Source organism: Anastrepha obliqua, chromosome 4 (genome assembly GCF_027943255.1).
Source record: "Anastrepha obliqua isolate idAnaObli1 chromosome 4, idAnaObli1_1.0, whole genome shotgun sequence".
Classification (NCBI taxonomy): Eukaryota; Metazoa; Arthropoda; class Insecta; order Diptera; family Tephritidae; genus Anastrepha; species Anastrepha obliqua.
Window position 1 is genome coordinate 116,315,256 of NC_072895.1, and position 12,926 is coordinate 116,328,181.

Consider the following 12,926-nt stretch of genomic DNA (forward strand, 5'->3'; position numbering starts at 1 on the left):
TCGCGCCATCGATTCTCCCATACTAGGCCAAATTCTCCCATTACCCCTCTCAACACACATCCCTTTTTCCTACCACTTATTCTGCTTTCTCCAGCGTTTCGCTAAGAAAATCTCTCTCTTATCATAAATTACGAGTACACGTTTTGTTTTTTCTGCCCCTACCGCTTTCCGTTTCTAATTATATGTTTTTTAATCCAGCGCTAGAAATTATAATATAATTTAAGCACTGCCTCAGTATTCATTCATGCCGAAAATCTCGCACATAATTATTTGTCTTGAAAGTCGTCTTAATCTCTCAGAAGACAAAGCTGGCTTTTATCATTCTGTTGTTTCTGTTTTTCTCCATTACCGCTGAAATGTTTACTTCAATGTTTGTGTTGTTATTTTGCCTTCTGTAGAACACCGTTAGCTACTTAAAGGGAGATATGCGTCGCTGTTGAGTTTTTCCTCCTCAGCCAATGAAAATATTTACCTACTAAGTACACAGCTAAATCTCTCCTCTTAAGTTGGAAATGTAATACAAAAATACACGCCTAGTCGGTATAGCCGCTGCTTCGTCCTTCGTTTGCTAGTTTATAATTTTTTTGTACCACATGCAAACGTGAAAGTGGGGTAACGCTGGCTAGCTGCGTTTAATCACAAACACAAAGTGCTGTGATTTTTTGTGCCTTTTTTACGTTCGCATTTAGCGGAAATTTGTTTTGTTTTTATTCAGATTTTTTTTTTGCAAGTTTTTTCATTTTTGTGTTTTATGCTTTGTTTAAATTGTTGTTTTTTAATTTAGTTTAACAGATTTGGATTCTTAAAAAATTCATGGCTACTTTTTTTAAAGCGCTATAGCAAAAATTAAAAGGAAAGGAAGCCGGAACGGCGAAAAGCTGTTTGATATCTTGGTGATTTACTGAAGGCTCAAGATTTTACACGTAAATAAAATGTGGGGTACAGTGTGAAGAGCTACATATACTTATATTTTGGCCAATCACCAGAAATATCACTGCTGTAAAATTAGAAATTTCGTTTTTTTTAATATTTTCTATTATTTTCTGTTAAATCAAAAACTAAAAACGATTGAAAATCGATTATCTCGAAAGTTTTCGAATTTGAAAAACTATCTGCCCTAACAGCTATGAAAATAAAGCCTTCTTAGCTGTGATCCCGTTAAGTGTCAGGATGGCCGAGCGGTCTAAGGCGCCAGACTCAAGTGAAAACTTGCCCATTGCGGGTTTAATGCGGAGCGTTCTGGTCCTCTCTGAGGGCGTGGGTTCGAATCCCACTTCTGACAAGAATTTTTTTGTGGAACTTTTTTTTTGAGATGTGTTTTATTTATTTTTTTATTTATTTATTTACTTAAGATAAAAAATCAAAATATAATAACTGTCCCATAGCTGCGAGGTTGCTTTATTTTGTTGCAGTAAATATTACTATTTATTAATTGTTATTATTTTTTATTATTTTAGGGATGACATTTTTTATTTAAATTATTTATTTAACTTCAGTAGCAAACTTTGTTCCTGTAATAGTTGAGGCATACTTAGCTACCATGCCGTTATATGTCAGGATGGCCGAGCGGTCTAAGGCGCCAGACTCAAGTGCAAACTTGCCCAGTATGGGTTCAATATGGAGCGTTCTGGTCCTCTCTGAGGGCGTGGGTTCGAATCCCACTTCTGACAAGAATTATTTTGAGCTCAAATGTTTATAGCATTGCTTTTTAATTTGATTCTAAACCTTTTTTTTAACGAATTCAATAATATATACACTGTGCAACAAAAACAAGAATGGTAAAAAAATATTTCTATCACTTAAGGTCTGGTAACTTACACGTTTTTTGAGGCCATGTTTGGGACATTTTTTGGAAGGGAAAATAAAATTCAATCGGTTTGATTTTCTGATATGTTATTAAAGGTATCAGAAGGTGTGCAAAAAATTTTTTTTGTTTTTTTACGTTTTGATACTATTTTTGTGGCTGGCCGGCGTGATTTCGTCACTTGTGGTCATCTGAAACAGAGAAAACAAATTGCTTATTAATCAGTGTGCTTGTCGTTCTGGCGGGTAGTAAGATCAAATGATTTTAACAAAAAATAACAAAATGGCTGACTTCGTAAAAAAATTGCCTTTTTTGAAAGTGGAAATCGGACTAAAAAATGGAAAGTTAGGGACGAAATAAATTAAATCTACTACCCGCCAGAACTATTGATGTGTAGAAAAACATATCTAAATTTCAGCTCAATCCGTTAGATAGAAAATTTGTTTTCACGACGGCCATCCGGAAAAACGTTGTTTTGAGAAAAACGCGTTTAAAGTTTTAGTAATTGAGACGCGCAAGTACGAGCCGCTCTCATGTATGTGCTATAATTTCGTCAATATTTCAAATTTCGGTCTAAAATTTGTACAGTATATTACCAATATATCGCACTTTCAAAATATGTAAAAACCCGAAATTCGAAATTTTCAAAATAAGTTACCAGACTACTACCTTAATATTTGTTTCTTTTTTGTACTTACGATCTCCAAAACACGAAAATCATCTAAAAACATTTTGATTGGTGAAAGTTTTTAGCTATAACTTTTCTTTTATTCGTTGGACCTTTCTCTTCCACTAGAAACCGGTCCCAGTTCGCTGGCAACAGCGGTGCAGCCAACATCACTCTGCGCGTGAAAGCTGTTTTAAAAGTGTGTTAGGATTTTGCAGAGGCGAAAATGCAGCGATCGTTGGAGCAACGTTACTCGATCAAATTTTGCGTAAAGCTGAACAAAACGAGTACCGAAACCATTGGGCTACTCAAGGAGGCTTACGGGGACCAATCTCTGTCCAATGCCCAGGTACAACGGTGACACAAGTCGTTCAAGGAAGGCCGGGAGGACGTCGAAGATGAACAGCGCTCTGGAAGACCTTCGACGACGTAAACAGACGAAGATGTGAACCGGGTTGGTGAATTTTTGAACATTGACCGTCGTGCTAGTCTACGTGAGATCAGTGAAGAGTTAAATTTAATTTATTACATGTGCGGGAAATCGTGACCGGAAAAATTAAAATGCGCAAGTGTGTGCCAAATTGGTTCTAAAGGTTTTGACTGATGAACAAAAGCAATTGCGTGTGGAAAAGAATCGGGAAGTATTCGAAAGTGACGAACAGGATAATGACACAGGAGATGAAACCTGAGGGCAAGAGAGAGAGTGTGGAGTGGCACACGAGCCAGTCGCCACGACCCAAGAAGGCGCGCATGTCGAAATCCAAGGTCAAAACCATGCTGATCATCTTTTTCGACTCTCGAGGCATCGTCCACAAGGAGTTTGTACCTCTAGGAAGCACTGTAAATGCGACATTTTACAAAGAAGTGCTCCTTCGGCTGAAAAATCGCGTCGCCCGTGTTCCGCCCGACGTCGTTAACAATTGGACCCTTCATCACGACAATGCGCCGGCGCACACCGCCTTCCTCTGCACCTATGCATTGGCCAAGATGGGGGTTCCGGTGCTTCCCCATCCTCCCTACAGCCCAGACCTGTCCTCTCCGTACAAGCCAAAAGGTTTAATAAAACTGCTATAAAAATAAGGCTCATTACTTTTCATTCAAACCCTGTATAAATACATTACTTGAAAAACGTTTAGTTTTAATGTCAAATCAAGCGTTCATGCTAGAAAATTGCGTTCAAGGTAGAAAATTTAATGACCTTCAGTTCGATATATCATTAGTTTCAATCAAATCAGACGAGACGAGAAGGGACACGTTAGATCGGACTAAATCACATCAGACTAGGCGAATCACATCAGATCAGTTCAAATAAAATCAGATCAGATCACATTAGATCGCATCACATCAAACCAGATCATTTCAGATTAGAAGAGTCCAGACGTGACAGGTTAAGACGCAGCGCTGAATCGGATCAGTTCATATCAGATGAAATCAGATCAGATTAGGCGAGACGAGAAGGTATGAGTCAAGACAGAACAAGGCGGAATGATACAGTTACTTAATCATAGAAAACCACCTACGCCACACTGATCGATACGCATGTGCAATGGCTCCACAAAAGTTCTCTTAACTGAAACTCCCTTATATACTTATATAGCGATCGAAATAAGTGTTAATCTAGCACTATGCAATGAAAATCCACTTCGATATGTTCAGTTTAAGAAATGAGTAAAATAAAAATAAAAAAAAGTTATACAAAAATCGAAAAAAGTTTTTTTATTAATTTTTATAATATAAATTTGAAAATTCTAGATTCTTGCAAAACAAAAAAAATATTTTTTTTTAATTTTTTATATATCACCTTTTTTTTTAATTTTAAATGTTATATTAAATTTTTTTTTTCCAACTTTTTTAAAATTAAAAAAATTTTTTTAAATTTTTTTTTTAATTTTTAATTTTTAATTTTTTTTACTTAAATACATTGTTTGAAAAACGTTTAATTTTAATGTCAAATCAAGTATGAACGAAAGGTAGAAAATTTAATTACCTTCAGTGTTATATAGTATATCATTACTTTTGATCAGTTTACGAATTCTCCAGATATTAGACATTTTTCTGATCCTCCATTTTTTCTTTGATCCAAAACCGTTATTTGGCGATGTCTCATAAACTACGTAGATTTCGAATTCTGCGTCCTAATTCACATAAGAATTGGATGGTCTGGCTTTTGGGATTTTCTCCAACCAGTAAACTGGTATAACTTTTATTTGGTAAAATATATAATCTCGTTAAAATTTAATTCACAATAATGGCCATTTATTTTTATTTATATTTATCTTAAGGCACTTAAATCACCTATGAAATATGATATGAGTTATTATGACTAACTGTGAGTTGAAAATAAATAATGAAGTAATTAAGAGAGCTCCCATTCCGCTCAACTCCGATATCCCCTTTTTTGTAATGCAACTACAGCACCTCTCCTCTCCAATGGCAATGCAGAAAACGGAAACTTTTGCTGCCATTTCCACTCTAAGGCTCTCGGGAAATAACGCGCTCTCATCCATTCTCTCCCCACATTTATTCGATAAAAATTAACAGTTCGCAAAAGTGTAGACGCGGCACACAAATACTCGTACTCGTTCACGTATAAGCAAACATTAATACAACTGAAGTGCATAAGTACACTAATACATACACATAGGTAGAAAATCATAAAATCCGAGATTAATTGTGCAACTGCACAAGTCATAAATACTCATTAAGCTTGTGCGGTTGCCAGGATGCTACGTAATATCCGAGGATGGCTTCGCGCCTAAAGGCATGCTATAGAAGAGTAACGCAACAAATATGTGGTGGCAAGTTTGTCGTTGTTTATGAAGTGCCGACTCTGTTATGGGCGGGCGGCTTATCTAAAACCTCCACGGACCAGTGTCATATGTAAGTAAGGAAGTATGTAAGTATGTTAGTCCATATACATATATTGTAGAGATGTACCCTAAGAATGGTTAACACACACATAGATACACCTATGTAACACCCATATGAGTAAACTCGTATGTAATTGCATATATTTTTGCTACAGTTAATGCCGCATAAAAATAATAACTGTAACAGCAACAACTACGTATTAGCCCAAAAACAACAATACTTATGCTGATAATACCACTGTTGACTTTTGATATTAACAAAGCTAATGGAAAATTATGACAAATGTAATGAGGCAGCAAGAGCGTTACTTAACTAGGTTGGCTATTGAGGTATACAGATACACTTAGAGCTCCTTAAGTGCAGCGTGCAGCAAACCAGGGATAGATAATAAGTTGATATGTGTTGATGCACACTTGAATGTTGGGTTTCCGTACAGGTACTATGGGGGAAAACCCACCACCTTTTGGATGAATTTGAAGTATTTCTCCTATGTTCTGTATGTAAATTTGATAGGAATGTGTACGAGGTGTGTTCTAAAAGTATTGCGAGTTTTGTGTTTTTTCAAAAATTATTTATTTATTCGTTAATATCTATTTTGTCCCCTAAAAAGTAATCCCCATGAGATATTATGTACTTGTGTCAACGTTTTTTCAATCTTCGAAGCACTTCAAAAAATCATTTTTTTTTTTTCTTTTTCAGCTCTTCCTTCGACGCCGTCTTTATCTCGTCAATCGTAGCGTAGCGTCGTCCTTTCATGGGCCTTTTCAGTTTCGGGAACATGAAAAAGTTACAGGGGGCCAGATCTGGGGAATATGGTGGTTGTGGCATCATTAGTGTGTTGTTTTTGGCCAAATAGTCGCGCACAAGCAACGATGTGTGAGCAGGAGTGTTATCGTGATGCAATAGCCAATTTTTGTTCTTCCACAAATCCGGGTGTTTCTGGCTGATTGCTTCGCGCAAATTGCGCTTTACTTGCAGGTAGTGTTCCTTATTGACCGTTTTACGCTGCAGCAAGAACTCATAATGCCCAACGCCCCTGCAATCGAAAAAACGATAAGCAAAACTTTTACATTTGACCAAACTTGGGGCGCTTTTTTCGGTCTTGGTTCGTGCGGCAGCTTCCATTGAGATGATTGAGCTTTGATTTCCACGTCATAACCATAAACCCACGATTCGTCACCAGTTATGACCCTCTGGAGCAAATTTGGATCGTCGGTCGTCGCGGACAGAGTCCAACATCTCATTAGCAATGTTCATGCGATGCTGCTTTTGGTCGAAATTGAGCTGTTTTGGTACGAAATTTGCGGCGACCCGTGTCATGCCCAAATCATTAGAAAGAATTGAATGGCACGAGTCAATCGATATGTCTAGGTCCTTAGCAACTTCTCTAATAGTGATTCGACGATTGGCCAATACCATTTTCTACACTTCATCAATTGTTTCGTCTGCTGTTAAAGTGCTCGGGCGTCCGGCACGCTTTCCGTCGTTCACATCTTCTCGACCTCCTGAGAACATTTTGTAATACCGATAAACGTTGCTTTGGTCGAAAGTAGCTTTCTGTATGACACAGTCAATATTCGGAATGCATCCGCGCACTTAATTTCGTTTTTCACACAAAATTTGATACAGGTCTTTTGATCCCTCTTTTTGAATAGGTAAAAATCGAAGACGAGCCGAAACACGTGGAAGCAAAGCAGCTGTCAACAATTAACTGAACATTCAAAATGGCCGAACTCGTCGGCATGAGTAAGAGAAGTGAGTACCAACATATCGCCACAAAAAAATCGAAATTCGAATATACCGAACCTGCAAAAATTCAAAATTCGCGATACTTTTCGAACACACCTCGTATGTGTGGAAATATATTATACATGCAAACGTATAAGTTATCCATGATAGAAGTGGTTTTTACCTTCCTGGGGCTTTGATATGCTTTGTTGATGAGATCAAAAGGAATGACATGAGATCAGATCACATCACATCCCATCACATCACATCACGTCACATCACATCAAATCGACAACTTCAGATTAGAAGAGTCCAGACGTGACAGGTTAAGACGCATCGTTGGATCGGATTAGTTCACATCAGATTAGGTGGACTACAGCACATCAGTTTACATCAGATGAAATCTCTTAAGTGAAACTCCCTTATATACTTACATAGCGATCGAAATAAGTGTGAGTCTAGTACTATGCAATGTTTTCACTTAGTTCTTGCCTTAAGGGCAAGAATATACCGTGAAATTCTTCGAAAGATATTTCCAGTATTATCGATTCTACAGCAGGTAGAGTCAGATTCATCACGCGGCAGTATCAATAGCGCATTTAAATGGTCAAAACATTAAACTCAATTATCTCAAAACTACTTTTTTCGGTCTATATTGTAAAAAAAAAAAAAATATTTAATCGAATGCTCTGAAATTTTAATGTGTTGTTCACAACATAAATGGCTCTCGCCTGTATTAGAGTCATATTATTATTTCCTTTATTTCGTATTTTTTTTATTAAAAAACTGCAAAACCCGATCTTTAAAGTGTCAAATTCAAAACCGCGCCATTTTGTAATTGTTTTTGTTTTTGTTCTAGTACGGGACAAAGCTAAAGTCATACTGATTAATATTTTTTTGGTTTTTGTGTTTCAGATAAATAGAAGAGCCAAAATGGACAACACCGTCCAGGTCCAATTTTTCGGGCCATTTTTAAAATTATTAAAAAAATTTTTTTTCATTTATGTATGTAAAAAAAGTTAAATAAAAAGCCTAAAAAATTTAAATATTGTTTCAAATTGTTTATTGTAAAATAAACTTTCTGAAAATACCCCAAATTTTCGAGCTCTGGACCATCGGGACCCCTTAAGTTAGAAACTCTCTTATTACACTGTGCAACAGCATTTTTGCGGGCGCAGATTTTTTGTACAAAGATTTTATCTGCAGAGAGCCCAATTAAATCTTATCGAGAAAAAAATAAGGTAATAATTTTGAACTGAAACATTTTTTTTTTAGTTAGCTAAAGTTTTACTTTGATATAAACATCTCCTTCTTCTGGAATCTACAAAACGAATCTAACGCAAACATCAAAACAAATTTCTGATCTTGATACTTCAAGCCAAATAATTAAGGCGAGACGTCCTTTTTCTTCTTATGAGCAGCTGCTCGCACACGAGCTGCCCAATGCACATAACTTAACAGCCTCATTATTCTCGAAATCAATTTGATGGTTGAGCGCTTATTTATTAACTATTTAATATTTTCCTGTTGTTATGTTTTCTATAATACTATGTTTCTCCTTGGTACATAAAATAAGTCTAACTCCGCCAATGAGTTGCCATTGGCCCACCTTAAAATTGTAGCATTTTAATCCTGCCTGTCTGTAAATGCATAACAAAATAATTAGGAACAAAACCCAATCAGTCTATGTTTCTAACCAAGTCTAATTAGTACAAAAAGTCGATTTAATGCGCTTAGACAAGAATGAAGTTAACCCGAAAATGACAAAATTACGTACATTCTTACATTATGACAGTTCAGATGATTTTTGCAGCCGCCCTTTGTCAAATGGCGCATTCAACCACAATAATTCAACTTTTTTACTGCAATGAATGCGCGCTCATAAGAGCGAGGTCGTCTTGGCATGTTTGACTAAAATTTGCTTCTTCATTATCTAAATATATAATGAAGAATAAAATTTTAGTCTTTGTCTATAATTTTGGCTCTCGAATGTGCTCCATCCAATTTCCTTTGGCTTACTTGTATACGTGTTAGTTCGCGCAGTGGATTTGCTTATTCTGAAATAGTGCCTGCCTCTATAGGATTTCGTTAATTTCTGAATCAAGGTTAGTTGAAAATACGCATTTGCGAGTGCACTGGTAGACATACACACAATATCCGTTTAGTTCGCCACGCTTCATCAAATTATTTTTTTCTGCACAACTAACACCACACACCAAATGACATTGCCATGTTCACCCATTTGCTTGATGACCAATCTTTCTCTAAGCTCGTTGGTTTGGTGAAAGTCTGACTAGCGATTTGCAAAGCAAAAATTTTATCTACACATTTACACCATTAATGTATGCATGTGTGTGTGTTTGTTTGACTACCTGGAAGCCCTGTTGATGCACTTGGCTTCAGATCAAGGTATATTCACCCTCTCAACTAACTAAAGCAGCCTTATGACCCTCTAGCTAAGGCACGTTTTGTGCGTCTGATAAGTTTTAATCCCTTTTGCCAGCAGCATTATCACCATCTCGCCTCTCCCCCAAACAACAGTTATTCACATACAAATCTCGAAAATTTGTAGTTGATAAATTTATTGCATAAGCTTCATGTGCCCGCTCAATGTTAATCAAAAATTCGAATGTTCGTTAGTGTGCGTTAGTATTTTTACCTATCCATGCAAGGAGTTTGCTCTCATGAGAGGCGTCGATTAGTGCGTGTGCGTGAGTGTGTTTGGCTGTATACTTTATATGAATGTGTTTGCCTGTTTTCCCCAATTGCATTTCAGTTCACTTTTAATATTTGTTGATGGCCATCAAATGAGTTGGGGTGACGAGTCAAATTGCGCTGATGTACATGCATACATACATACAAACTATACAACACATATATACGAATATGTGTACACATATATATGTATATGTGCCTTACAGAGAAAAGCCGTACTACTCAATAAGTATTCTAGTTAGTGAACTGGAATTTAAAGGCAGTAGTCGTACTAGTTCGTAGGGGACTAGTTGTGTACCAGTTGCAAACTCACCAATTAGAGGTGCATGCAAAAAAAAAATTCTTCTATTACTACAAATAGGTAGGTAGGTGAAATTACCAGAGCTGTTGATATAATGGAAAAGATTAATTGGATTTAGGTTGGCGCACTGCCCCAGGCTGTCGAAGAAAGGAGCTCCCAGTGACCTTAGTCTTCTAGCTGCTAAACCCGGACATTTACAGAGAAAATGCTCAACGGTCTCCTTCTCTGAAGAGTCCGCACAGCTCCTGCAATAGGGGTTAAATGGTAACACTAACCTTTCCGCGTGTGTGTCGATCGTCCAGTGAACGGTAAACACAGCTACGAGTTTGGAAATTGAATGGCGAGGAGTCCAAAGAACTTTCTGAGTTCTTCGTATATCGTATTGGGGCCAATGGGTTTTCGAAATAGCACATGAAGAAATGGAGCTCCATCTTTTCTGCGCTTTCCTGAGAAATAAATTTTGCAGTTCCCCTTTAATAACTGTCAAGGAGATGCCGATGACCTGGTATGTTCCTATGTCCTGGAACCCAGATCAGAGAAATGTTTACTATAAATAATAATGCTTTGAATGTTAAGAATGCATAAAATTAGGTCTAGAAGAATATAAATGTTGTTGGTGCCAGTCATGACGCTTTTCTTGCCCCTTAGGAAGTAGTTCATTAACTGGTATTTGGTAGAAAAAGTTTTACTAGTTTGGGGGTAACTAGATTTGTACCAGTGGAAGTGCTTGCAAAATAAAAATTAATATTATGTAATATTAGTATCAATACAAATATTTAGCGTTAATGATTAACGAAATAATGATTAGATGATTGAAAATAATGATGAAATCAACCATCTATGTCTTACTTGCCTATTCTATTCTATAGTACATATTTCATTCAGTAGAGGCTGACTCATTCGCTAAATAGTGTGGTGCTGATGCCAAGGCTGAAAATTGCTATTTCATAAGGCATCATCGCATTAAAAAAAAAGTCCAACAGTTGCCAACAGTGAAAAGAAATGTAAAACTAACTACTAATTTGCAAAGCAAACTCTTAGCAGGATTGCCCAGAACTGGTACTAGTACGCTTGACTGCTGGGTATGCGCGCTTTGTACTTGTATGAGTTGCGCCTGGATGGAGAAAAGTTTAAATTGAAGTTAAATCATTGCAATTAAAAGAGAATTTTCAGCCATTGCAAACGTGATTTCTACAAGTGCTAGCAGGCATTTTACAAATTTGCAAAATTCGTAGCACAGGTCATTTGCATTTAGCTAAATATATGCATTTATAGACTCGTACAAGTTGCGAAAATGTTTAGCGCACAAACAAGGCTTTACTCAATAAACGGCAAATTGTGATAAATGCGTCTGTAACTTGTGTGAAACTCTATTTTTGTTTTTTAATTAATCGGGATTTTCGGCGTACGAATGGGTTGCAGTTATGCTGGTTGGGATCAAACGCACATCGTCGTCAATTTTTCTAAAAATTGGTTTATTTGTAGGCTTGAGTATAATAGGAAGCAGATAGAAAAAATTTGGAAAAAAAATTTAAGAGTTGGAGATATATTCAATGTTGAAAATTTTGGTACAGAGTTTTTAAAGTGAAATATTTTTCAAAGAAAATGTATTTACTTTAAAAAAAATGTTTTGGAAAAAAATTTAGATTTTTTGTTAAAAATTTTTGGGGGAATTTTTTTTTGACATTCAAAAAAAAAAACCCTCTCAGATTAATGTGACACTTCGATCGATTTTTTCATTGAAAATTTTTAATTAGTAATTTTATTATTTTATTAATAATTGTTTGGTTTATTCAATGCTGAACATTTGAGTATAGAGATTTTAATAAAATATTAAATATAATAAATTTATAAATATTTTCATTATTTCACATTTCAAAAAATTTTCTTTTAGTAAATTTTAATTTATATGCTAAAAGTTTTGGTGAATATTCTTTTTTTCCATTTTTACCCAGATTTTTTCATTAATGCGACACTTTGATCGATTTGTTTTTTATTAATGTGTTTTTATTGATACATTTTTTTTATTAAATAATTAAAAAATTTATTATTTTATTTGGTACAGAGTTTCTTAAAATGAAATATTTTTGCTTTTTTAACACTTCATCGTTTTAGTTTTAAAGAGAAAATATACTTTTAAGAAAATTTGTTTTTGAAAAAATTTGATTTGTTTGTAAAAAATTTTTGGGGATATACCTGCTCGATAGGTTCTTCTTTTATTGTAAATGTGTTTTTGACGAAAAAGTGTTTTAGTAAATAATTCATAATTTTATTATTTTAGTAATAATTTTAAGGTCTATTTAATGCTGAAAATTTTGGAATGCTTTTGTATAGTTTTTTAACATTTCAAAAAAATATTTTTTGCTTTTTAAGAAAAAATTTGCTTGCGGGAATTTGTTTTTGGAAAAAAATTTGATTGGCATTTTAAAAATATACCTACTCGATCGTTTTTTATTGAAAATGTGTTTTTGTTGAAAAAGTGTTTCAGTAAATAATTAATAATTTTATTTTTTTTCTTTGGGAAGTTTTTTAAGCAAAATTTAATTTGTTAAACATTTTGGGGAAGAATTTTTCTTTTTAATTTTTTATTGAAAATGTGTTTTCATTGAATATATTTTTTTTATTAAAAATGTTGTTTTTGTTTTTTTGTGAATTTCTCAGATATTTTTCTCATTCAAAAATGAAATCAAACTTCATGAAGGCTATTAATGACCCTGTACCTCTTTGCTTTCGCCTTTTCCCCTATTTTTATGGGTTTGTAGACTAATCTTAGGGAACATATGACCAAGCATTGGGTATCGACGAAAAGAAATAACAATTCTTCAAAAGAATATTAATAC

At 35.1% G+C, this 12,926-nt stretch overlaps 2 non-coding genes across 2 annotated transcripts; both read left to right on the forward strand.

The window, feature by feature from the left end:
* Nucleotides 1-1,164: 1,164 nt before the first annotated feature.
* Trnal-caa (transfer RNA leucine (anticodon CAA)) lies at nt 1,165-1,282 on the forward strand. Its single transcript has 2 exons — nt 1,165-1,202; nt 1,238-1,282. It is a non-coding gene; the product is annotated as a tRNA-Leu (tRNA).
* A 270-nt stretch (nt 1,283-1,552) lies between these two features.
* On the forward strand, nt 1,553-1,670 carry Trnal-caa (transfer RNA leucine (anticodon CAA)). The gene is made up of 2 exons: nt 1,553-1,590; nt 1,626-1,670. It is a non-coding gene; the product is annotated as a tRNA-Leu (tRNA).
* Nucleotides 1,671-12,926: the final 11,256 nt, after the last annotated feature.